Source organism: Monodelphis domestica, chromosome 2 (assembly GCF_027887165.1).
Source record: "Monodelphis domestica isolate mMonDom1 chromosome 2, mMonDom1.pri, whole genome shotgun sequence".
In the NCBI taxonomy this organism is placed as follows: Eukaryota; Metazoa; Chordata; class Mammalia; order Didelphimorphia; family Didelphidae; genus Monodelphis; species Monodelphis domestica.
Window position 1 is genome coordinate 361873105 of NC_077228.1, and position 23964 is coordinate 361897068.

At 36.4% G+C, this 23964-nt stretch overlaps 1 long non-coding RNA gene across 1 annotated transcript; it reads right to left on the bottom strand.

Moving 5' to 3' along the window:
• Positions 1-619: 619 nt before the first annotated feature.
• LOC130457422 (uncharacterized) lies at positions 620-23655 on the bottom strand. Its single transcript, XR_008916629.1, has 4 exons — positions 23541-23655; positions 7689-7729; positions 4441-4465; positions 620-1373 (listed from the first exon to the last, which is right to left on the bottom strand). It is a non-coding gene; the product is annotated as an uncharacterized LOC130457422 (long non-coding RNA).
• Positions 23656-23964: the final 309 nt, after the last annotated feature.

The window sequence follows — 23964 nt, forward strand, 5'->3', positions numbered from 1 at the left end:
AAATTTATCTCATGATGAAGAAAGATGTTAGAGAAATTATGGTAAATCAATAATAATGAGGAAATCAGGAAGTCCTCTAAAGAGAAAGGGAGTAAATAAAAAGTAAAACCAGAAACCTTTAATATCCTCCCAGTTCTGGGATTAATTAACCAGCAGTACAAAGTCATTATGCATAAACAATATAGTTAGGTAATTCTTGTATTTCTTTAAAACTCACAGCTTTTCAGCGTTTCCTAATTAAGTTCCCAATAATGGGGTGGGGGAGTCCTGGATTTAAGGTCAGAGGGTCAGAAGAGTCCAGTGTGAATTCCAATTCTATTTCTTATTTGACTTTGGCTAAGCCATTTGTCCTGACTGGGTCTTGACTTCTTCACCTGTGAAATAAGGGAATTAGAGTAGATGGTGTATAAGGTCCCTTCCAGACTAACTCCTATGATTTTATATCCTGACTATTATTATCCAGGTAAAGTGAAATGAATAATTGAAACATTTTTTTCTAAAGAACTCAGGAATTAAATTTCTAGAGAACAGTCCTAAAATAAACACCCACAAGAAATATTTAAATAACTAAAGACAAAAGGGAGAAGAAATGTTTGAAAGAGTTATGAAAGCCATTCAGTCGTCCCCTTTATTTGACATTTTATGCAAGCACTTGGGGAAGTGCTTTTCAGAACTGACGATCTGTTTCCCAATCAATGGTTAATTTTCATGCTATTATTACACAAAATACTTTAAAATATTATTGGCATTTGGGTAGTGTGTTAGAGTACCCGGTACATAAAAGTGTTTTCTAAATAAAGCAAGCTGATTCAGAGTAGAAGAAGTAGGCTGACCTTCATTCTATTCTATGTTAACAGTACAAGATGGTGGAATTTATTGCTTATGAAATCGGGTTATTTCTAAGGTAGTCTCTCCCCATCACCACTGTTCAATAACATCTATTTGCTGGCTTGCCTGACTTCAGCTGCTTATTTCAGAAATAATTAGTGGGAATCTTTTCTATCCTGGTAAAAGGGTCATTCTGGGAAGTAATAGAAAACACTGGACAAAGAAAATATGAGTTGATCTTGTCAGCATCGAGGATTTCACTGCAGGAGAGCTTGCTGGGGCTTTCATTGTTACTACAACCAATAGGTGTTGCTATAGAAACTGTACTGCTAACAAGCGGAAGGAACAAGGAAGATAGAAAAAGATGATGAAACTTAAAAAAAAAGGCAGTAAGGTGGTTTGACACTTGTAAATGATCCTCTTGCTTTCCAATCTTCCTTTATCTTGCCTGGTTTTCACATTAATACAGCACAGATAATGTATGACCAATAATGAGAACAATACCAAAAATTCCTAGAGCCATCTTCATTCAGAATTCCAGGGGGCTTTACAATGTACAACAGACAAAGAAAAAGAAAGAGAGGAAATTAGAAATAATTAGAACCACTTTTTAAAAATTTGCATTTCTTAAAATACAAACTGATCCATATAGTTCCCTAAAGAATGTAGTTCCTAATAAGGAGTTTCACAGCCACAGAGGCTATAAATTCTAAAAGGCCAGTGCTGTGATGTGACCAGATTTCCTAAATACCTTTGTCAATTTGGAGACTCAATGTCTAAGTAGTGAATAGGAACAGAAGAAATTAATTCATTGCTTACTAGAAAAGCATTTGCTTCATTAAATGACAGGCTTTTACAATCAGGGTAAAACTTTACTTTAAGACCATGAACAGATTGCAAAAGAGTTTTGTTTTTGTTTTGTTTTGGTTTTTTTCCTAGTTCATAATGTAGTGAGGTCCCAATTAATACTAATAATGAATCTTCTAAAATGAATCATGAATCCTACTGAAATGGTAGCACTACTCAAATTCACACTGCATATTCCATTGATTAGAACCAATTATGATATTTTACATAATAGTAAGAGCAAATTTGAATATGTAATTAGGGAATTTTACCTTCAAAAAGCATAAGGAGATCATTTGCAATTGACTTGGAGTAGTAAGATTTTTAATCAAAGAAAATGTTTATCTTTATTCTTTGTCCTCATCAATTAACCAAATGCATTTATTAAGTCTTTACCATACCAGGAACTGAAAAACACTAGAGATACAAAGAAAGGCAAAAGCAGTCCCTGGCCTCAAGAAGCTTATGGTCTCTTGGGATAGAAAACATGTATATAAATAGGTATATATACAAGATGCCTATGGTATAGATTATATTTTTTTCATCTTTATCATCAATCTTGGAATCAATACTAAGTATCAGTTCTAAGGCAGAAGAGTGGAAAGGAGTTTGCAATTGGGGTGAAGTGACTTGCCCAGGATCACATAGGTAGGAAGTGTCTGAAATCAGATTTGAACCCAGCACCTCCTTTCTCTAGGTCTGGCTTTCAATAAACTGAGCCATATAGCTGCCTGTACAAAGTATCCTTGGAGAAGAATTCATTAACAGCTGGAATGAGTGCATAGTAGAGAACTAGGATCGGTCTGGGAAAGGCTTTTTATAGAAGATGGCATTTAAGAACTCATAAGAATTAGATATTTTATATCTTGCTATTGTAAAGATCATCAAACATGAAGATTTTAGCTGCTCTGATCAAGACAATGCCCAGTACAATTCCAAGGGACCCATGAGGAAAAATGCTATCCATCTCCAGAGAAACAACTTATGAATTATGAGTGCAGAATAAAACATACTTCTTTCAATCTATTTTTTCTTGGGGTAGGGGGTGAATATGTGTATTCTTTTGCAGCATGGCTAATATTGAAATATGTTTTGTATGCTTTTATTTCTACAATTAATATTTCCTTCTCAAAGGGTAATGGGGAGGCAAGAAAAATGAAGAGAATTTGGAACTTAAAATTGGAAAAAATTAAATATTTAAAATTTAATTGGAATTTTTAACAAAAAAAATTTTTTGCAGAACTGACTATCCTACCTAATCCAACCTATTTATTCAATTCAAGCCCAATGAAATTACCAAAAAATTATTTTATTGAACTAGAAAAGCAATAAATTTCATTAAAAAAAACACAAGGTCAAGAATATCAAAGAAAATGATGAAAAATATTAAGGAAGGTATAGCAGTACCAAATAGCAAACTGTAAATTTTGTAAATTACTGTAAAGCAGTAATTATCAAAACTATCTGGTACTGCCTAAGAAATAGAAAAGTACATCTATGAAAAATAAAAGCAGACAACAAAGTCATAAAAAAATTATGGTAACATTGTGTTTGACAAAAATAAAGTTCCATGTTTCTGGAAGAAGAATTCACTCTTTATAAAAATTATCAGGCATGATTTGGTTATAAAGGAATGTACTGTAAAGAAATTAGAAGGTTGGGAAACATATTAACTATCAGACTTACAGATGGGAGAAGACTATAAATGAATAAGAAATGGAAAACACTGTAAAATGTATAATTTCAAATATATTAAAGTTCTTTTACAAATAAAACTAATATAACTAAAATTAGAAGAAAAGCAATAATTTAGATGGGAAATTTGTGGTGAGTTTATTAGCTAGAGGTCTCATATTTAAAAAATGTGGAGAGAACTTTGTCAAATATATAAGAATATGACCCATTCTGCAAATGATAAATGGTCAAGAGAAATGAATAGCTTTTGGATGAAGAAATCAAAGCTATATATAATTATATGAAAAATTCTCTAAATCATTAATAATTAGAGAAATGCAAATCAAAACAACTATGAGATATCATCTCACACTATTGAATTGGCCAAAATGAAAGAAGGGCAAAATGACAAATGCCAAAGGGGTTGTGGGAAAATAGGAACACTAATACATTGTTGGTATGACTGTAAACTGATCCAACCATTCTGAAGATCAATCTGGAATTATACTCAAGGTGTTATAAAACTTTGTATGCCTTTTGACCCAGTAATATCATTATTAAGTTTGTTTTCTAAGATGATCAAGGAAAAAATAAAAAGAAATTATATATTCTAAATTACTTATAGCACCTCTTTTTTGTGGTGGCAAAAACTATAAACTGAAGGGATGTCCATCAATCAGGAGTAGCTGACCAATTTGTGGTACCTGACTGTAATGGAATACTATCATGCCAATAAGGAATGACAAATAAGACAATCACAAACACACAAAAAAACAAACAAACCTGGGAAGACTTCTCTGAATTGATGCAAATTGAAGTGAGAAGAACACAGTGTGCACAGTAATAACAATAATGTATGTGCAACAAGTAAAGGATACAGAACAACTCTAAAAGACTCATGATGAAAAGGATATTCATCTCTCTAGAAGAAACAGATAGAATCTAAAAATGCCTATTGAAACATAATATTCTCCACTTCATTTCCTCCATGAATTTTTCTCCAGTGTAAGAAGTGTGTGTCTTATTTCACAATATGATGCACAGGGAAATATGTATCATATGATAATATATGTATAAATTATATCATATTACCTGCCTTCTTGAGGACGGAGGAAGTCTGGGAGTGAAGGGGAGAAAAAGACATAGCTAATGTGAGAATTTGTTTCTCTTGGCTAAGCACATTTATAATTTATTACATATTTATAACATGTGTACTATGTTGTTGTTACATATCATATTATGTGATACATTAAAAAATAAAAATAAATGGTAATTCAAGGGGGAAAAAAAGAACTGAATGTTTTAGGAAGCCAATATTGTAAGAAGTAAAAGTGAGTACGAAAAGAATTCTACTCAGGGAAGACCTTATAAAGGCACAGAGGTGGGAGATGAAGTACTATATATGAGAAGCAACAAATAGGTCAGTATGATTGGATCACATAGTACATGGAGGGGAATAACATGTAAAAAAACTGGAAAGTCAGGAGGAACCAGGTGGGAATAAATTTAAATAACAGAGGAGTTTATGTTTGATTCTAGATTTAAGATGGAAACATTGGAGTTTATTGAGTAAGTAAATTCTTCTACCTGCATTTTAGGAAAACCACTTGGGTGCCTATGTGGAGGATTGATAAGAAAACTGAGAGGCCAAAATCAAGGAGGCCAATTAGAAGGTTATTTCTAATAATATAGGTTAGAGATGATGAGTGTCTGGGTAGGACGATGTTGGTATGGATAGAGAAATGTGAGAGAGAGACAGAGAGACAGACAGACAGAGAGAGAGAGAGAGAGAGAGAGAGAGAGAGAGAGAGAGAGAGAGAGAGAGAGACAGAGACAGAGAGACAGAGACAGAGAGACAGAGAGACAGAGAGAGAGAGAGAGAGAGAGACAGAGAGAGAGAGAGACAGAGAGAGAGAGAGAGAGAGAGAGAGAGAGAGAGAGAGAGAGAGATGCAAAGACAGAGAGAAACAGAAACAGAGAAATACACAGAGACAGAAACAGAGAAATAGAGAGAAAGACAGAGAGATAGAGACAGAGAGAAAGATGCAGGTGAACTTCAAACCTAATTGGAGAACACAGAGTTCTGGGCCTCTACCCAGGTATCTGATGAGTCCAGGCAGACTCATAGGGACTGAGCAAGGTGCTGACCACCAGGGCATTCAATCCTTCTCAAAGAGTTGGACAAAATTTAAATGAAAAAACCCTGAGTACTTGGAATAATTATTGGTATATAATAAATATTTCATAAATGGTTGTTTATTAATTGATTGATTTGTATTCTCCCTCCCATCACGAAGTAGAATGAAAGCTCCTTAAGAGACTGCATCAATTTTGTATTAGTATCTTCAGCCCCTAGCCCAGTATTAAGTTCAGAGTCAGTGCTAAATTAATTGAAATATGATTTTCTGATGCTTCCTGGCATCTCAGCATAGAGTACTCACATTCTAAAGTTGAATAAACAGCACAATTTGAATCACAAAAATGGATCAGAAAATTACTCTGCCATACAAAAGTCTGGAGATTTATATCTTTGTGGTTTGACCAAGACGTAATCATTAATGCAATTCCATCTCCTCAAACATAAGGAACCTAAGAAACTCTTTCAGCTTTAACAGTACACAGTTCTTTTTAGGGCTTGAAATACTATCCATCACTACAAAGCCTTCATTCTGGAGTAGCTCCTGAGATATAAATGCAAAAGGCGGATAGGGCCAGAGCAAGTGCCAAGATGATGGCTGAGTGGGTCTTCCCTATGCCCTCAAAATATATGTCAGATTGACCCTTCTTGTGTTTGTCCCACCCACTGAGTAACCTAGAGCATTGGTAACTATAGTCACAGAGCCAGAATGTGTCAAAAAGGCAGGAGAAGAGGTCTTACTTAATCATAAATAAATAAGGCAGTAGAACAGAGCCAGAATAAGGTGTAGAATATAGAGGCAACATTACATTTAGGAACCTTGATATTCAAGTCCTACTTTCATATATACAAGTATTACAACTATCTACCAAAAGTATAGGAAACTGGTTGACTACTACAATGGCATTACAAGTCAGTTGTTGAAGAGTTAAGAAAAACTTTCTGGAAGGACAAAAATAAAAGTTGGAATAACAACGAAGAAATTCAGCAATTATTAAAACACTACTTAATAACTACTACCATTGTCAGAAGCACCTAGGAAAGAATATATTCATTGTTAGTTTGCATTTCAAACTTAAAAAAAATTGATATAAAAAAGAAGTCACCACCTTTTAGTGCTCTAAAAAGTTCCTCAAAGCTCTAAGTTGCTGATCAGAATTGGTACAATTTCCCTACTAGGAGTTTCCTTTGCTAATGAATTTACAGCACTAGTCTATGTATGTATGTATTTATCCATCCATCTTTCTATCTATCCATCTATCTATCTATCTATCTATCTATCTATCTATCTATCTATTTATCTACATATCTATAGTTGTCTCAAAAGTTTGAGGCATGTTAAAAGCTTGAAACTGCACTAAAATTTCAGACAGCCTGTGTATAAAAATTAGAAGTAAGATTAGAGTCAGGAAGACATGAGTCTAAATTTGCTTTAGGGGCTTATTAGCTGAGCTAGTCACTTAAACTCTGAAATTCAAAATTTCTTCTTGTAAAATGAGGAAAGGGGGCTTGAGGTCTCTGAGGTCCCTTCAAGATCTAGATTTATGACTCTGTGACCTGTGACTTGTCTCCTAGGGGCTAGTGGGGAAAGGGTTTTCTTTGCAAACCATAAAACACCATCTAAATGTGAACTATCAATATTATTGTTATAATGTAAAAAACACTAGACAAGTAGTTAGGAAATCTGAGTCTGGCCTTGGTCACATTATTAGTTCTATTGGGTTTGATTTCCATGGTTGTAAAATGAGAAGGTTCTAATTTTTCTAAAATTCTGTCATTCTACAATACAATATGGTTGGGGAACTGAGCACATAGGTTAGAGCATTTATTCATATAGGCTTGGTCCCTGACAAAATAATGAGTTTATCTTTGGTCCCCAATTGGCTTGCCTTTCACAATTACCCCCATCCACAAGCCTATCCCATGTCCCTTTCTATAGGTACTAGTTCTCACCCAATTATAAGAATGGTGCTATAGATGCTATCAGGAAATCAATATCAAAATGACTGTGATCAATTACCAAAGATCAGAGCAAGCAGCAGGTATGGTCATGCAAGAAGGAACTCATAGGTATGTGTGGTTAGGGTGAGCAATCCAGGCAAGTGGACAACCTATATCAGAGGCAAGATTTGAACCTGGGTCTTCTTAACCTGAATTCTAGAACTCTGACCTATGCTTTATGTATGCCACTCAATATACATACCTCATAAACTCAATGTCCTGGTTTTCAGGAGAAAGAGAAATCTGCAAGACACAAAAGGATAAGATCATAATGGTGGAGTTTAGCATTTTGACAGGATACTGGGAGAGATAGTTGAGAGGAACCTTGCCTATAGTCTTTCAAATTATATTATGTAAATTACTTTATACTCTACTTATTTCTTCATTATTTATTTGTAATAGTAATGATGTCATAATTAAGATTTATAATATATAAACATATATCATGTAATTATATTATTTTTCATTCATTTACTTATAAGATCAGGATTGTTTTCACCATTTTTATATTAAATCTAAAGTATTCATTTAAAGCAACCAAATGCTTATTTCATCATGTAATTTTATGAATCAAATACAATTTGAATGTTGAAATATTTTATTTAAGATTTAAATAAATATAATACCTCACCAAGCCAAAGTAACCAAAAATAAACTTGACAAAAAAGTGACTTGGAAAATTAGGTTATTCTTCCAAACTCATATATTAATTAGCTTTTGTGAAATTCCACTGTAAATATTCATCTTCAAGTTAACAAAGATAGAAACAATTAGTAAGAGAACTTTCTGCAGAATAGGAGAAATATCTTCAATGAAGTCAGCTATAATTTGAATGGAATTATTTCTATATAATTACTCCAAAGAGTACTCCAATCTTTGGAATTTTGGAGAGAAGGAAAGATGGAATACAGCAACAAGAGTAATGTCAATCAGAGATTCAGTGGCCAACAGAGCAGTGGAAATTTTGTGGGGACTGGCTAAGCAAGTTGTGCCATATGATTGTGATGGAATACTACTGAACCATAAAAAATGATGAGCAAGTTAATTTTTAAAAAAATGGAAAGACCTACATGAAATTATGAAGAGTGAAATGAATAGAACCAAGAGGACAGTATATATAGCAACAGAAATGTTTGGAGAATGACTATGTCCACCTCATGAGAAAGAACTGATAAATAGAATTAAATAAGGCATAATTTTGTTCACATACATATCTTTTTGGCAAATGATAATTTCTCTAATGGGGGAAGGGAGAAAAGAGGGAGTAAACTGAGGTTAATGTAACAAACATACATTTAAATTTAAAGAAAGAAAGAACCATGATGATCCCAGAATTGTATTCATTTTGAGCCCAATGAGAAACTTTTGTATCCATCAAGAAGTCTCAATAAACTAATCCTCCAACCCCTCTGGCTACTGGCTGGAACTCATTAACAGGTAAGGATAAGACCACTGAGGTGGTACTTTGTGAAGGAAATACTGTTTGTGTAAATACATCAATTAACCTCAAGCACACATAGATACTTAGCTATTAACCCATGAAGATTTCCTCCCACTCACCACAATTTACACCATGCCCAGTGAGACAGGATCACTGACTATAAAACTGTCCGTGTGAAAATGAACCCACTATATTCATAAACATATTTTTATACTTGAGATTATATTTTTACAGTCATGTAGTCAATCAAACAAGCCCTTCTGTAGAGCTTATCAATTAACCAATGAATCAGCATTTATTAAGCACCTGCTATGCTACCAGAGTTTAACTCTAAAGGGTATGAACCAAGGATTGTGCTAAGTGCTAAGGATACCAAAGCAGGGAAAACATGAAAAGCAACCTCTGCCTTCAAGGAGCTTACCATCTAACCTGTGAAGACATGCCCACAAATAAGCATATAAAAGAAACATACAGAGTAGATACAATGTAAGCTTATAAATAAATGCATTTGTGAGCAGTGGGACTAGGAAAGCCCTGGGAACATTTGAGTTAAGTCTTGAAGTCACGGGTTCTAAGAGACAGAGATGAGGTAAAAAGAGCCTTGTAGGCATGGAGACACTAGAACAAAGGAAGGGGCATGAGAAGTAGGAAGGGGGGTGTCTCAGGAATAACGAAGTGAATATGGTTAGAATGCAAATTCCTGGAGAATAAGAGTTTTAATTCTTGAGTGTACTTGTATCCTCAACATCTAGAATAATGTTGGACAATAGAAAATTCTTAATAACTGACAATTGATTTGACACTCAGTAGAGTATAGAGAAAGAAGCATTTTGTGAGAGAATAGAAAGACTAGGCAAAAGTTAGGTTTGAAGAGCATTAAATATCAATCCTCTCAAAAAAAAGAAATTTATATTTAATTCTAAAAATAATAGAGAACCACTACAGTTTATTGAAGAAAGTAACATGGACAGATCAACATTTTAGAGAGAATCATTTTGACACCTATGTCAAAAGAAGGTAAAGAAACATGTGGATTAAGAAAAAGACATTAGGTTTGGCAATTCAGAGATCATTGATAACTTTGGAAGGAGCACTTTCAATATAGTGGGACAATCTGCTCCTTTCTCCCCCAGAAAAGGTTTTAACTGTAATATTTTATAATAAAGAATGTAAAAAAAAAACACCAAATCTTTCATGGGTTATGTTAATTTAGGTAAAGTTTGTTCTAGGAAAATAATGCTGGTGGTTAATAATTAAAGTAGAATTATCCCAAACCCAGCACTTGGCACTCATTAATCTTTATTATTCTTACATTCTCCATTGGTGTCAGTTAAGTATTATTAACAAGGATTGGTGAATGATTCCCTTTAGCTCTAGAACCAGAAAGAAAATTTAAAAGTAACTTACTTAAGAAGGTATGAATGTGTAGTATTGACCAAAAGATCAAACTCTTATTTCTTTGAAAAGTTTCTCACCATTATCTAAACAGACATTATATAAGGAAATGTGTTTCTCACAAGAAAGAAATGCTTTGTTCAAATAGGGGGATTTTCTCCTAATAAATTTTTATGTACTTTAAAAAAAAATCTTCAATCAATAATAAAAGGGCCAATTTTGCCATTCCCTTATTGCAGTTTATCCCTTATTAAATGTAGGAGTAGATTATAGAAGTTAGAGCTGGAAAGGACTCTTCATTTTATAGATTAGAACTTATTGCATTTCTCCAAAAAACATAACCAATGTCCCTGAAAGGTGACTTGCCCAAGGTCACATATAGCAAGTGGATTTAAACAAAATCCTTGAAATCTAGGATCAGCATTCTCTTATTCCATGTTACCCTTCCTCCAAATTTCCCGATTTCAATTGAGGATAGCATCATCCTTCCAACCATCAAGTATGAAACCTTGAAGTCATCCTTCAAGGTTGATGTCTTCTTCTCTCTCACCTACTATATTTAATCAGTTACCAAGTCTTGGAGGGCATACCTCCATATCTATCCCCTGTTCTCCACTCATAGAGCCGCCCTAGTCCCTCATTTCCTCTCCCCTAAACTATTCCAGTTTCTTACTAATTCATCTCAATTTCCATCTCAATGCTTCCCCTTTCTTATCCATCCTCCACATTGATATCAAATTGATGTTTTAAAATATTCCTAAAATAAACATGACCGTGTTAGTCCCCTGCTCAAAAAGCTTCAGTGGTTTCCTATTATTGCCTCTTGGATAAATTAAAAATCCTCAGCCTCAATTAGAAAAATCTACAGTTTAAGGGTCCCACATATCTTTACAATTTTATTTCTTATTATTCCCCATTAAAGCTGGAGGGAACCTTGGAGATAAATGCTCAATTCTATTTTATAGATGAGGAAATTGAGACTCAAGGAGGTTAAGTGACTTGTCCTAGGTCACATAGCTAGTAAGAGTCTGATGCAGTTACTCCAATCCAGAACTCATCTATTCCATGCTACCTATTAATATGTATTAGTATATCCATCACAGTAGACTTCATAAATTCACTATCTTAGTTCTCAGAGTAAAGATAAAACTCTAAAACACAAATAAATGAGATTATAATCTCTAGTCTTTCCTTCTCCAGCCCCTCTATGTATTGTCAGCATTGAACTCCCTCTTCATTTTTACCTGGTAGAATGTTTTAGGCCTGTATCAACACCCTTATCTCACTACATAAAGTATACACTCCTTAAGGCCAGCGATCTATTTCCTTTTAGTCTTTGTATCACCACCATCTGGCACAGTGCCTTGCACATAGATTGGTTGTTGTCCTTCATGTTCAGAAAGGACTAAAATGGCACCACTGGGTGGTGTATTTTGACTGGAGCATAAACTGGGTTAAGTAAGGCTCAGTTGCACAAAATCATCAGCCTTACTTTTCTTTTCCAAAATCATCCAAGTCCAGTGGCAAGAGAAAAGTCAAAATGATTAGCAATGACTCAGGATTCAATGGATGAACTTGGCTTCTTTGATGCCTAACCAAGACCTAAACACTCCACAGTACCTGCTTCTGCCACCTTCATAATTGTTGGAACAAATCATTTCTCATTCACCTCTTCCACCAGAGGAAAATTTTGCATGGCTGAGGTAGACACGCCTTCAACTCACCTATGGGTTAGAGGGTTGTCTGTTACTCTTAACCTAGCTTAGCCTAGCTAAGACAGTTTCCCATGCTGTACATGATACAGTTTCTTGGACCATAGGTGAGAGCTGGGTGGCAGGTGAAAGCAGCCCTGGAAAAAATTTTGCAAGCCCTCACGCCACAAGTGCTAGTCTTCCCTGAATATCCCATATACCCCCCGTGCACATAGTAGGTGTTTAAAAATGTCTTTGAACTATTGTAATGAATTTGTAGCAGAGCCTGCATAAGAGCCCTGCTCCTCTACACCAATGCATTCCCACCAAGCTATACTGCTTCTTGTTCCACTCAATAGGAATTATCCAGGCAGGATATGCAGGGTATTAGTAATACCATAATTTTCAATGTCCCAAATTTATCTTTAAGGATAATTATGTTTGGGGAAGGTAGGTGGTGAAATGGATAAAGTGCCAGGTCTGGATTCAGGAAGATTCATCTCCCTAAGTTCAAATCTGGCTTCAGAATTTTACTAACTGTGTGACTCTGGACAAGTCATTGCACCCTATTTGCCTTAGTTTTCCCATCCGTAAAATGAACTAGAGAAGGAAATGGCAAACCACTCCATTATCTCTGCCAAGAAAATCCCAAATGGGGTCATACAGAAGAATCATACATGACTCAACAACAGCAACAGCAGAGCTATGTTTACAAGGCAGAATGGGTGTGGGATACTGAGCTTTTTCAGGGTACCCAAAGATCTGCCTGTACTCTTATTAAATTTTAGGACATACTCCAACATATAAACCAAAATCTCTCTCAAAATAGTCAGGCACCCAATGTGTTTTTACATGATCATTCAGCATTTTTCCCTCATTTGTATTTAAGTTTGACTATAGTGGGAAAAGTTTCAAAATAATTCTAACTTTTCTGAAACTTGAATTCTGGCTTTTAAGATTTCCTACTAGTGTCAATTCCCTGAAAATGTCAATCAGGGACTTAAGAACTGGCAGGATTTCTTTTGAAAAAAATAGGTTAGCTACTTTTTAAACTGCTTGGCCACAAAATGTTTAACACAAAAATGTTGGTCAAGCTACAAAGATTCAAAGCAAACTTCATGAACTAGCCAAACAAAACCAGTAAAGCTGATTATTCATTAAATTTGAGAAACAGGAATTTTAAAAACTATTTTTTGTGTGGAAGATGGACTAGAGGAGGAGATATTTTGTCAAACTTTAAAACCAAATGAGAAAAAATATCCAAGGATTATGAAAAACACAATCTTTTTGGAATTTAAATTGTCTGTTTGCAAGCACAACTATTAACGTGATTGTATGTATTACATGGAATCATTGACTTTAAGGTTAGTAGGAACCTTAGGGACCATGTAATCCAAACTTTTCATTTAATAGTAGAGGAAATGAAGCCCCAGAGAAGTTAATGACATAACCAAGGTCACACAGGGCTTGGTAATTCAGAGCTACTGGCACATCAAGAATTGGAATCAAAATCTCTTGACTTCAAGTCTGGTAACCTTTCAATTACAATGTGCTGTCTATCCAATTTGGCAGACTACATTTGTACATTTTTAGTGATTAAGTAATAATGTTGACTTTGACTTGATTTAGGCAAAGGAGAGTTGATTAAGCAAACCATGTATTTTACTTTTTCAAGTTACCACACGATAACTTTCTCTCCCCTAGCTGGCCATCGAAATAGTATTAAAGTACAGAGTATGACAATGAACTGATTCACATCTCGAAAAGGAATCATAATAATTGAATGAACATTTTTTTGTACATAAAACTTAACAGTTTTTGAAAGTTAACTAATGAAAGTTTATGTTTCTTCTCCCAAGGTCCATAGGAGACTGATGCAAATTGATATAGCATGTTAAGCTTTACCAGTGATTTTTTCATAATAACCCTCAGAGGGAGATAGTATAACTGGCTATTTTCATTTTACAAGTGAGGAAATTGGGCCTCTGGGAAATGAAGGGATTGGTCCAGATAGTAAGCATCTGAACAGGATGAGATTCTAGCCTGTCCCTAGTCCAAATCCAAGATTATTTCCCCAAGAGCACAATGCTTCTTGATAATAAGAATTTTGGGTGCAAATTTTTTAAAAAGTCGTGAAACAACAATATTTTTAGTGTGAGGTAAGATTGTTTTGCTGAGATAAAAAGGGCACATCTATGCAACTAATGGAAACTTTAGACATTTTTATTAGCACCAATAAGGATAAAAATGGCAATAAATGGCATTGAATTACAAATATTGTTGAATGAAGATTTCCAAATTTTAAAAATAGAATATTCATACTGTTTAAAGTCTAGCACAATACCTGGCACTTTTTTTTTTTTTTTTTTTTTTTTTTTTTTTTTAAAGTTTTAATATTATTTTATTTGGTCGTTTTCATACATTATTCACTGGAAACAAAGATCGTTTTCTTTTCCTCCCCCCCCCCCCCCCCCCGCCTTTCCCTCTCCCATAGCCGACGCATGATTCCACTGGTTATCACATGTGTTCTTGACTCGAACCCTTTTCCCTGTTGTTGGAGTTTGCATTATAGTGTTCATTTAGAGTCTCTCCTCAGTCTTATCTCCTCCAACCCTGTGGTCGAGCAGTTGCTTTTCAGCGGTGTTTTTACTCCCACAGTTTATCCTCTGCTTGTGGGTAGTATTTTTTTTTTTTAGATCCCTGCAGATTGTTCAGGGAAATTGCATTGATACTTATGGAGAAGTCCATCACCTTCGATTGTACCACAATGTATCAGTCTCTGTGTATAATGTTTTCCTGGATCTGCTCCTTTCGCTCTGCATCACTTCCTGGAGGTTGTTCCAGTTCACATGGAATTCCTCCACTTTATTATTCCTTTTAGCACAATAATATTCCATCACCAACATATACCACAATTTGTTTAGCCATTCCCCAATTGAGGGGCATCCCCTCATTTTCCAATTTTTGGCCACCACAAAGAGCGCAGCTATGAATATTTTTGTACAAGTCTTTTTGTCCATTATCTCTTTGGGGTACAAGCCCAGCAGTGCTATGGCTGGATCAAAGGGCAGACAGTCTTTTATCGCCCTTTGGGCATAGTTCCAAATTGCCCTCCAGAATGGTTGGATCAATTCACAACTCCACCAGCAATGAATTAATGTCCCCACTTTGCCACATCCCCTCCAGCATTCATTACTTTGCATAGCTGTCATGTTAGCCAATCTGCTAGGTGTGAGATGATACCTCAGAGTTGTTTTGATTTGCATCTCTCTGATTATAAGAGATGTAGAGCACTTTTTCATGTGCTTATTAATAGTTTTGATTTCTTTGGCTGAGAATTGCCTGTTCATGTCCCTTGCCCATTTGTCAATTGGAGAATGGCTTGATTTTTTGTACAATTGATTTAGTTCTTTATAAATTTTAGTAATTAAACCCTTGTCAGAGGTTTTTATGAAGATTGTTTCCCAATTTGTTGCTACCCTTCTGATTTTGGTTACATTGGTTTTGTTTGTACAAAAACTTTTTAATTTGATGTAATCCAGATTATTTATTTTGCATTTTGTAATTCTTTCTAATTCTTGCTTGGTTTTGAAGTATTTCCCTTCCCAAAGGTCTGACATGTATACTATTCTGTGTTCGCCTAATTTTCTTATAGTTTCTTTCTTTATGTTCAAGTCATTCATCCATTTTGAATTTATCTTGGTGTAGGGTGTGAGGTGTTGATCTAAGCCTAATCTTTCCCACACTGTCCTCCAATTTTCCCAACAGTTTTTATGAAATAGTGGGTTTTTGTCCCAAAAGCTGGGATCTTTGGGTTTGTCATATACTGTCTTGCTGAGGTTGCTTGCCCCCAGTCTATTCCACTGATCCTCCTTTCTGTCTCTTAGCCAGTACCAAATTGTTTTGATGACCGCTGCTTTATAATATAGTCTGAGATCTGGGACTGCAAGACCCCCTTCCTTTGTATTTTTTTTCATTAATTCCCTGGGTATCCTTGATCTTTTGTTTTTCCAAATGAACTTTGTTATGTTTTTTTCTAAATCAGTAAAAAAAATTTTTGGGAGTTCCATGGGTATGGCACTAAATAGATAGATGAGTTTGGGTAGGATGGTCATTTTTATTATATTGGCTCGTCCTACCCATGAGCAGTTAATGTTCTTCCAATTGTTCAAGTCTAGTTTTAGTTGTGTGGAAAGTGTTTTGTAGTTGTGTTCATATAGATCCTGTGTTTGTCTCGGGAGATAGATTCCTAAGTATTTTATTTTGTCTTGGGTAATTTTGAATGGGATTTCTCTTTCTAGTTCTTGCTGCTGAGCTGTGTTGGAATTATATAGAAATGCTGATGACTTATGTGGGTTTATTTTGTATCCTGCAACTTTGCTAAAGTTGTTGATTATTTCAATTAGCTTTTTGGTTGAATCTCTAGGATTCTTTAAGTAGACCATCATGTCATCTGCAAAGAGTGATAATTTGGTCTCCTCCTTGCCTATTTTGATGCCTTCAATTTCTTTTTCTTCTCTAATTGCTACTGCTAGTGTTTCTAATACAATGTCAAATAATAGAGGTGATAATGGGCATCCTTGTTTCACTCCTGATCTTAATGGGAATGGATTTAGTTTATCCCCATTGCAGATGATATTAGCTGATGGTTTTAGATATATACTGTTTATTATTTTTAGGAATGACCCTTCTATTCCTATGCTTTCTAGTGTTTTTAGTAGGAATGGGTGTTGTATTTTATCAAAGGCTTTTTCTGCATCTATTGAGATAATCATGTGATTCTTGTTGGTTTGCTTGTTGATGTGGTCAATTATGTGGATAGTTTTCCTAATGTTGAACCAGCCCTGCATCCCTGGTATGAATCCTACTTGATCATGGTGGATGACCCTTCTAATCACTTGCTGGAGTCTTTTTGCTAGTATCCTATTTAAGATTTTTGCATCTATATTCATTAGGGAGATTGGCCTATAGTTTTCTTTCTCTGTTTTTGGCCTGCCTGGCTTTGGAATTAGTACCATGCTTGTGTCATAAAAGGAGTTTGGTAGGACTCCCTCTTTGCTTATTATGTCGAATAGTTTGTGTAATATTGGGGTTAACTGTTCTCTGAATGTTTGATAGAATTCACTGGTGAATCCATCAGGCCCTGGGGATTTTTTCTTAGGCAGTTCTTTGATGGCTTGATGGATTTCAATTTCTGATATGGGATTATTTAAGAAAACTATTTCTTCTTCTGTTAGTCTAGGCAATTTATATTTTTGTAAATATTCATCCATATCACCTAGATTGGTAAATTTATTGCCATATAGTTGGGCAAAGTAGTTTTTAATGATTGCCTTAATTTCCTCTTCATTTGAGGTGAGATCCCCCTTTTCATCCTTGATGCTATTAATTTGCCTTTCTTCTTTCCTTTTTTTAATTAAATTAACCAGTACTTTGTCTATTTTGTCTGTTTTTTCAAAGTACCAGCTTCTAGTCTTGTTTATTAGCTCAATAGTTCTGTCACTTTCTATTTTATTAATTTCTCCCTTAATTTTTAGGATCTCTAGTATGGTTTTCTTCTGGGGGTTTTTAATTTGTTCATTCTCAAGATTTTTGATTTGCATTTCCAATTCCTTGGTCTCTGTCCTCCCTAATTTGTTAATATATGCACTCAGGGATATGAATTTTCCTCTAAGTACTGCCTTGGCTGCATCCCATAAGGTTTGAAAGGATGTTTCGCCGTTGTCATTTTCTTCAACGAAATTGTTAATTGTTTCTATGATTTCTTCTCTAACTAAATGATTTTGGAGTATCATGTTATTTAATTTCCAATTAATTTTTGATTTGGGTCTCCATGTACCCTTGCCGATCAATATTTTAATTGCCTTGTGATCTGAAAAGGCTGCAGTTAATATTTCTGCTTTTCTGCATTTAAGTGCCATGTTTCTATGACCTAGTGTATGATCTATTTTTGTGAATGTGCCATGTGGTGCTGAAAAGAAGGTGTATTCTTTTTTGTCCCTATTTATTTTTCTCCATATGTCTATTAATTCTAATTTTTCTAAGATTTCATTCACCTCTTTTACCTCTTTCTTATTTATTTTTTGATTTGATTTATCTAAATTTGATAGTGGTTGGTTCAAGTCTCCCACTAATATGGTTTTACTGTCTAATTCCTCCTTCAATTCTCCTAGTTTCTCTATTAAAAATTTGGATGCTATACCATTTGGTGCATACATGTTGATTAGTGATATTTCCTCATTGTCTATACTTCCTTTTAGCAGAATATATTTACCTTCCCTGTCCCTTTTGATCAGGTCTATTTGTACTTTGGCTTTGTCAGATATCATGATTGCAACTCCTGCCTTCTTTCTATCGGTTGAGGCCCAAAAGGTCTTACTCCAACCTTTAATTCTAACCTTGTGAGTGTCAACCCGTCTCATATGTGTTTCTTGAAGGCAACATATGGTAGGGTTTTGTGTTCTAATCCAGTCTGCTATTTGTCTGCGTTTTATGGGTGAGTTCATCCCATTCACGTTCAAAGTTATGATTGTTATTTGTGGATTCGCTGGCATTTTGATGTCTTCCCCTAGTTCTGGCCTTTCTTCCTTAGCTTTCTCCTTTTGAACCAGTGATTTACTTTAGGTCAGTCCCCCTAGTCCCCTCCCTTGAGATGCTTCCCTTTCTAGCCCGTCCCTTTTTATGCTCCCTTCCCCTCCCCCCTCTCCTTCCCTCCCTTTTTGTGCTCCCTCCCCCCTCCCCCTCCTTAATTTTCCTTTCTTTCTTGCCCTAATGGATAAGATAGAAATCAGGATCCCACTGGATCTAGATGTTCTTCCCTCTCAGATTTGATTTCACTGAGAGTAAGGTTTAAGTACTTCCACTTCACGCTCTCTTCCTCTCCTTCTCATATGAGAGTTCTTCCCCTCCCCTTCCCATGTGTATCTTTATATGGGAAAGTTTATTCTATTGATTCCCCCCCTATTTCTTGAAGTTAATCTTAGTATTATCACGGTTCCCCCCTCCCTTTTCCTTTTTTTGCCCCAACTTTCCCCAAATCTTCTTGATTCCCCAATCTTTCCCTATGCATGTTTCTTCTAACTACTCTTATGATGATACAATTTATGAGAGTTACACAAAACACTTTCCCCACATATTAATATATATAATTAGATGTAAATGTAGTCCTTATAGAAGAGAGTTTGACTTAAAGAGAAAGATAAGATTTATCTCCTTTTCCCTTTCTTTCATATTTACCTTTTCATGTTTCTCTTGCTTTCTGTGCTTGGATATCGAACTTTCCACAGAGCTCTGGTCTTTTCTTAGCAAATGCTTGGAAATCTTCTATTTTGTTGAATGCCCATACTTTCCCCTGGAAGTATATAGTCAGTTTTGCTGGGTAGTTGATTCTTGGTTGGAGACCCAGCTCTCTTGCCTTTCTAAATATCGTGTTCCATGCTTTGCGGTCTCTTAGTGTGTTAGCCGCTAAGTCATGTGTGATCCTTATGGGAGCCCCCTTATATCTGAAGCTCTTCTTCTTGGCTTCTTGTAGGATTTTCTCCTTTACTTGGAAACTCTTGAATTTGGCAATTACATTCCTGGGCGTTGTCTTTTGGGGATTTAGTATAGAAGGTGTTCTATGAATCCTCTCTATTTCTATTTTGCCCCCTTGCTCCAGAACGTGGGGGCAATTTTCTTTTATAATCTCCTCTAGAATAAAATCCAATTTGTTGTTTACCTCTGGTTTTTCTGGGAGACCGATGATACGGAGATTTTCTCGTCTTCCTCTGTTCTCCAGGTCCGTGACCTTCTCAGTGAGATATTTTCTGTTTTCTTCCAATTCATTAATTGTTTGGGTTTGCTTTATTGATTCTTGCTGTTTTATCATCTCACTTTCTTCGAGGTCCTTAATTCTGGTCATTAGGGACTGGATTTGCTTTTCAGCCTTGTCTGCCCTTGTATTGGCTGCTTCGAGTTCTTTTTCCAATTGAGCAGTCTTATCTGTCAGACAGCTGATCTCTTTCTCCCATTTTTCTTTCCAGAAGGTTTCCATCTTTTGGATAAGTTCCAGTTTGAGATCTTCCAGAGCTTGTTGATAGTTTCCATTTTGGGAGGCGTGTTCTGAATTTTTTTGGATTTCCTCTTCATTCTCCTCTTTCCCTTGGGTACTTCCACCATAAAAGTTTTCAATAGTCACTTTTTTCCCTTTCTTCCTGGAGGCTTGATTTTGGGCCATGTGAGCCATCCCTTTGGTGGTTTTATTTCCCTTTCCTTTTTGGTCTGGGGTCTGGGTTATAAGAGCGGTTTTTCTGTGAATTTAGGTTGCTTCAGACTAGTTCTTCCCAGCCTCCGAGCCCAGGTATTCAGCTCCGCCCAGATAATCAGCGCGCGTTGTTCAGCGCAGCCCGCACCGAGTCCAGGTCCGCTGGATTCTCCAGTAAAAGCGCCCTGAGACGTTTTTTCCTGGCAGTCCCCAGATCCCAAGGACCCTGGAGTGCCCCCCCAGACAGAGACGCTCCCCACTCACTCGCTGTCCTGGTGAGCGCTCAGGTAGCTCACTCTGGTTTAGTGGGGGAGGTGGGGTGGGGGAAGGGCGGCTCAGTTCACTTTTCTGTGCAAGCTTTTCCTTCTTATTTTAGTGTGGAAATGTTCAAGCCCCACGTACCTTTGCCTCTGTGGGGTACTGGGGAGTCCTTCTGTTCCTCCAAAGGTGATTTTATGCTCCTTTGATGTAGTCTATTTCGTTCGGTGCTGGGGAGAGGAAACGTGCGGCGTCTAGATTGCAGCCATGATTACCCGGAAGTCCCTATACCTGGCACTTTTTAGCCACTTATTAAATGCTTGTTGACTGACTTTTAAATTTTAAATTTAAATTTTAAATTTTAATTTTAAATTAAATTTTAAAATCTGACTGTAAATTCATTGTTACATTACATTACATTACAGTGGTAATATTAAACCTGTAATGGCATCTTCATAAAGAATAATATGCCCACGATAAAAGGCTAATCCTCATAGACAGAAAAGTGTTTCCAGCTTCACATATTAAGTAAAAATGAAGCCCAGCAGGATAGAAAAGACCAAAGAAAGAAAAGATAATGACAGCCTTCTAAATCAACTTTTTTTAAGGTAACTAGGTTCTGGCTCAAGAATAAATAGATATACTATTCCAAAGTATCACCAGTGGTCCAATAGGGAGGCACCTGTACTCTAGAAAATTTCCCCTTGATTTAAGTTTGAAAGCTAACTATGTGCTATTGTGAAGGCCAAGAAACCAGTAAATTGCATGCCTTTGGCTGCCTTGAGAGGTATTCCTCATATCACTAAATAGTGCCTTCTGTAAGAGCAATTCCCAGTCTGCTGTGTTCTCTCACATATGGTGTTCTGAAACAGCTAAGTAAATTGAGAAGCACTGTGAAAGTACATTTTTGGCTCAGAATAAACCATTCATTGATTCATAGGCCACAAGTCCTCCAGGGGGTGTTACGAATCCATATGATGTCCCTGAGTGCTAGATTTTTGCATTTGGATCTCTTCTTTAGCTGATAGATGTGTAAAATTTCATGTAGTCAGACGACCCCCTATTGGCTACACATCTGAGGAGACTCAAGTGTGTGAGTTCTTTCTTCCAAAGTCAATTGTAATTTACACCCACTAAATTGCCTCCAGATCCACCTTTTAAAGATAGTAGCCTCTGCCTCGCATTCATTTTGGCCCACACTGCCCATTTGTGCTTAAACCACAGCCCCACTTTGGAGTGCCGCCATCACTAATGGAGAGGCCTGACATGGCTGAGGAGCTGCATTTTCCACAGGAGAGCAGAATGCTGGCAAGTCAAATGGCCAGTGTGTGAGCACATGTCAGCCGGTTGTGCAAACTCAACTTCAATGGGGGGCTGGGGGATATCTGAGAGGAAGCAGGAGGAGAGGGAGGGCAGGTGGCATTTCTGTAGCCCATCTCACTCCAGAACAGGAGAAATACCCACTGAAGTGTGAAAGGCTGGAGGAAAAAAAAAAGTAAACCAAAAATAAGATCCCTAGCACCATGGGCACAATGGGGCTATGCACGTTTTGTACTCAAAAGCCGTAATACAGGACTACAAAAATTTTGTAATCAGAATAGAAAACATCATAAGGCAGGGAACATACTTAAGATTTTTTTCTTCTTTCTTGAATCCTATTCCTTCTTATAAGAAACATACAAGCTTCTTTTTTAAAAATCTGTTTAATCTCATGATTTGATTTTTGAGATGAACATGATTAAACTATCAGTCAATCAATATTATTTGTTAAGCTCCCACTATGTAATCATAGGCACTGTGTGTACAAATATAAAAAAAAATTGAAATAATCCTGGTCTTCAAAAAGCTTATCTTCTAATTGAGGGGCAGGGATAAGTACATCTCTGAATATATACAAAGTGGTTAAATACAGGGTGGTTTGGGAGGAAGAGAGCTAAAGGTTGGAAGGATCAGGAAATGCTTCATGGTGGCTGAATTTAAAGAATAACTTAAATATTTTAAATAATTTAAAAAATTTAAAAAATAATTTAAAGAATAAAAGAATTCTCTGAGGTGATGGACAACCATTCCAGGCTAATGGGGCAGCTAGAACAAAGTACTGAGAAAGGGGAGATGGGGTATCCTGTGTGAGAGACAGTTCTTAATTCCACTCATACTGTTGCAGTGTGGTTGCAGTAAAGTCTCAGTAGAAGCCTAGAGTGACAAGATCAAGATCTGTCCCACAGAGGGGGAAAAGGTCTCAAAGTCATGGAAGCAGCCACCAGTGGGAGCCCCATTGCAGGGCACCGGGCTGCATCAAGCTCAGGTATAAATGGCCTTTAGAGCCCTGGGGTGAGCCCATCTAGGTTCTTTGCATGGAACACTTTAATTCCTTCCCCCATCCCCAGAATATGCAGATTTTGTATCTACAGCGTAAGAAGAAACGTTCATTTAAAGCCCTTGACTCTAGTGACACACGACTTGTTGGTTTGTATTCTTTTAAGCTGCCTCCTTGCTGTGCGGGATCCAAATGGACAATGAGACTCATCAGAGAAGTAAATGGGGCAAACAATACTCTTCATCAGGCAAAGCACCTGGTGACTCTTTCACCAGCCCCTTCTCTTTTTTCCTTTGGCAGACTGGCTATTATTAGTTCTCTTTAACTCAATTAGTCCTCTTCGGCTTTCCACCGCAGGCGCTCTGAAGTCTCTCCTCCCTCCCACCTACATCCCTGGACTATGGGGGACTGGGGGAGGGCGAGTAGGGAAGAGGATGTGCTTACTTCTCTGTTAGGGCTCAATGCAAAAATAGAAGGGAGGGGCTCAAAGCCACACTTAAACAGCTGTCTGTCAACTCAGTCTAATGTTTTTAAAATGCACTCTCGATGTGGACAGATTAAGTACACTTCTGGGGCTTACTGGCGTAGCAAGTCTATGTCCCAGTTCTGTTAGATCTTCCCGCTCTCAGGGACTCGAGTTTAAATTGTTGGCAGTCTTATGAAATTAATGCTTTGTTCTTAGAGTAAAAAAGGTTGTATCTTCCACTCACCCATGCTGTCATTTGCTCCTGGGAGGTCCCATAGCTTTTGTTTTTTTAAAAAAGGAAGTTTAGGAAGGAATGGGGGGAAGAAACATCTGGAATCAAATGGGCAGCTTGTTTGCTATGTTCAACAGCAGGGAGGACTTAGGTCTATCCCTGCCCCATCACTATGGGAGGCAACAGTCAACAATTACTCTCCACTATGCCATCACAGGGCATTCTCCTTAAATCACACCTCTTCTTTCAGATTAAATAAAAAAATAGAAATCTTTATTTCTAGATTTTTATAGAAATGTATATAACGTCTGAAACTTCATTTTAGTGAAATTTAGGAAATGATTCATTTTCCCTTATGAAATAAAAATTGCTAGCATTTATAGATACTCTAAGGTTTGCAAAGCACTTGGGAATATCTTAGTTTATCCTTACAACA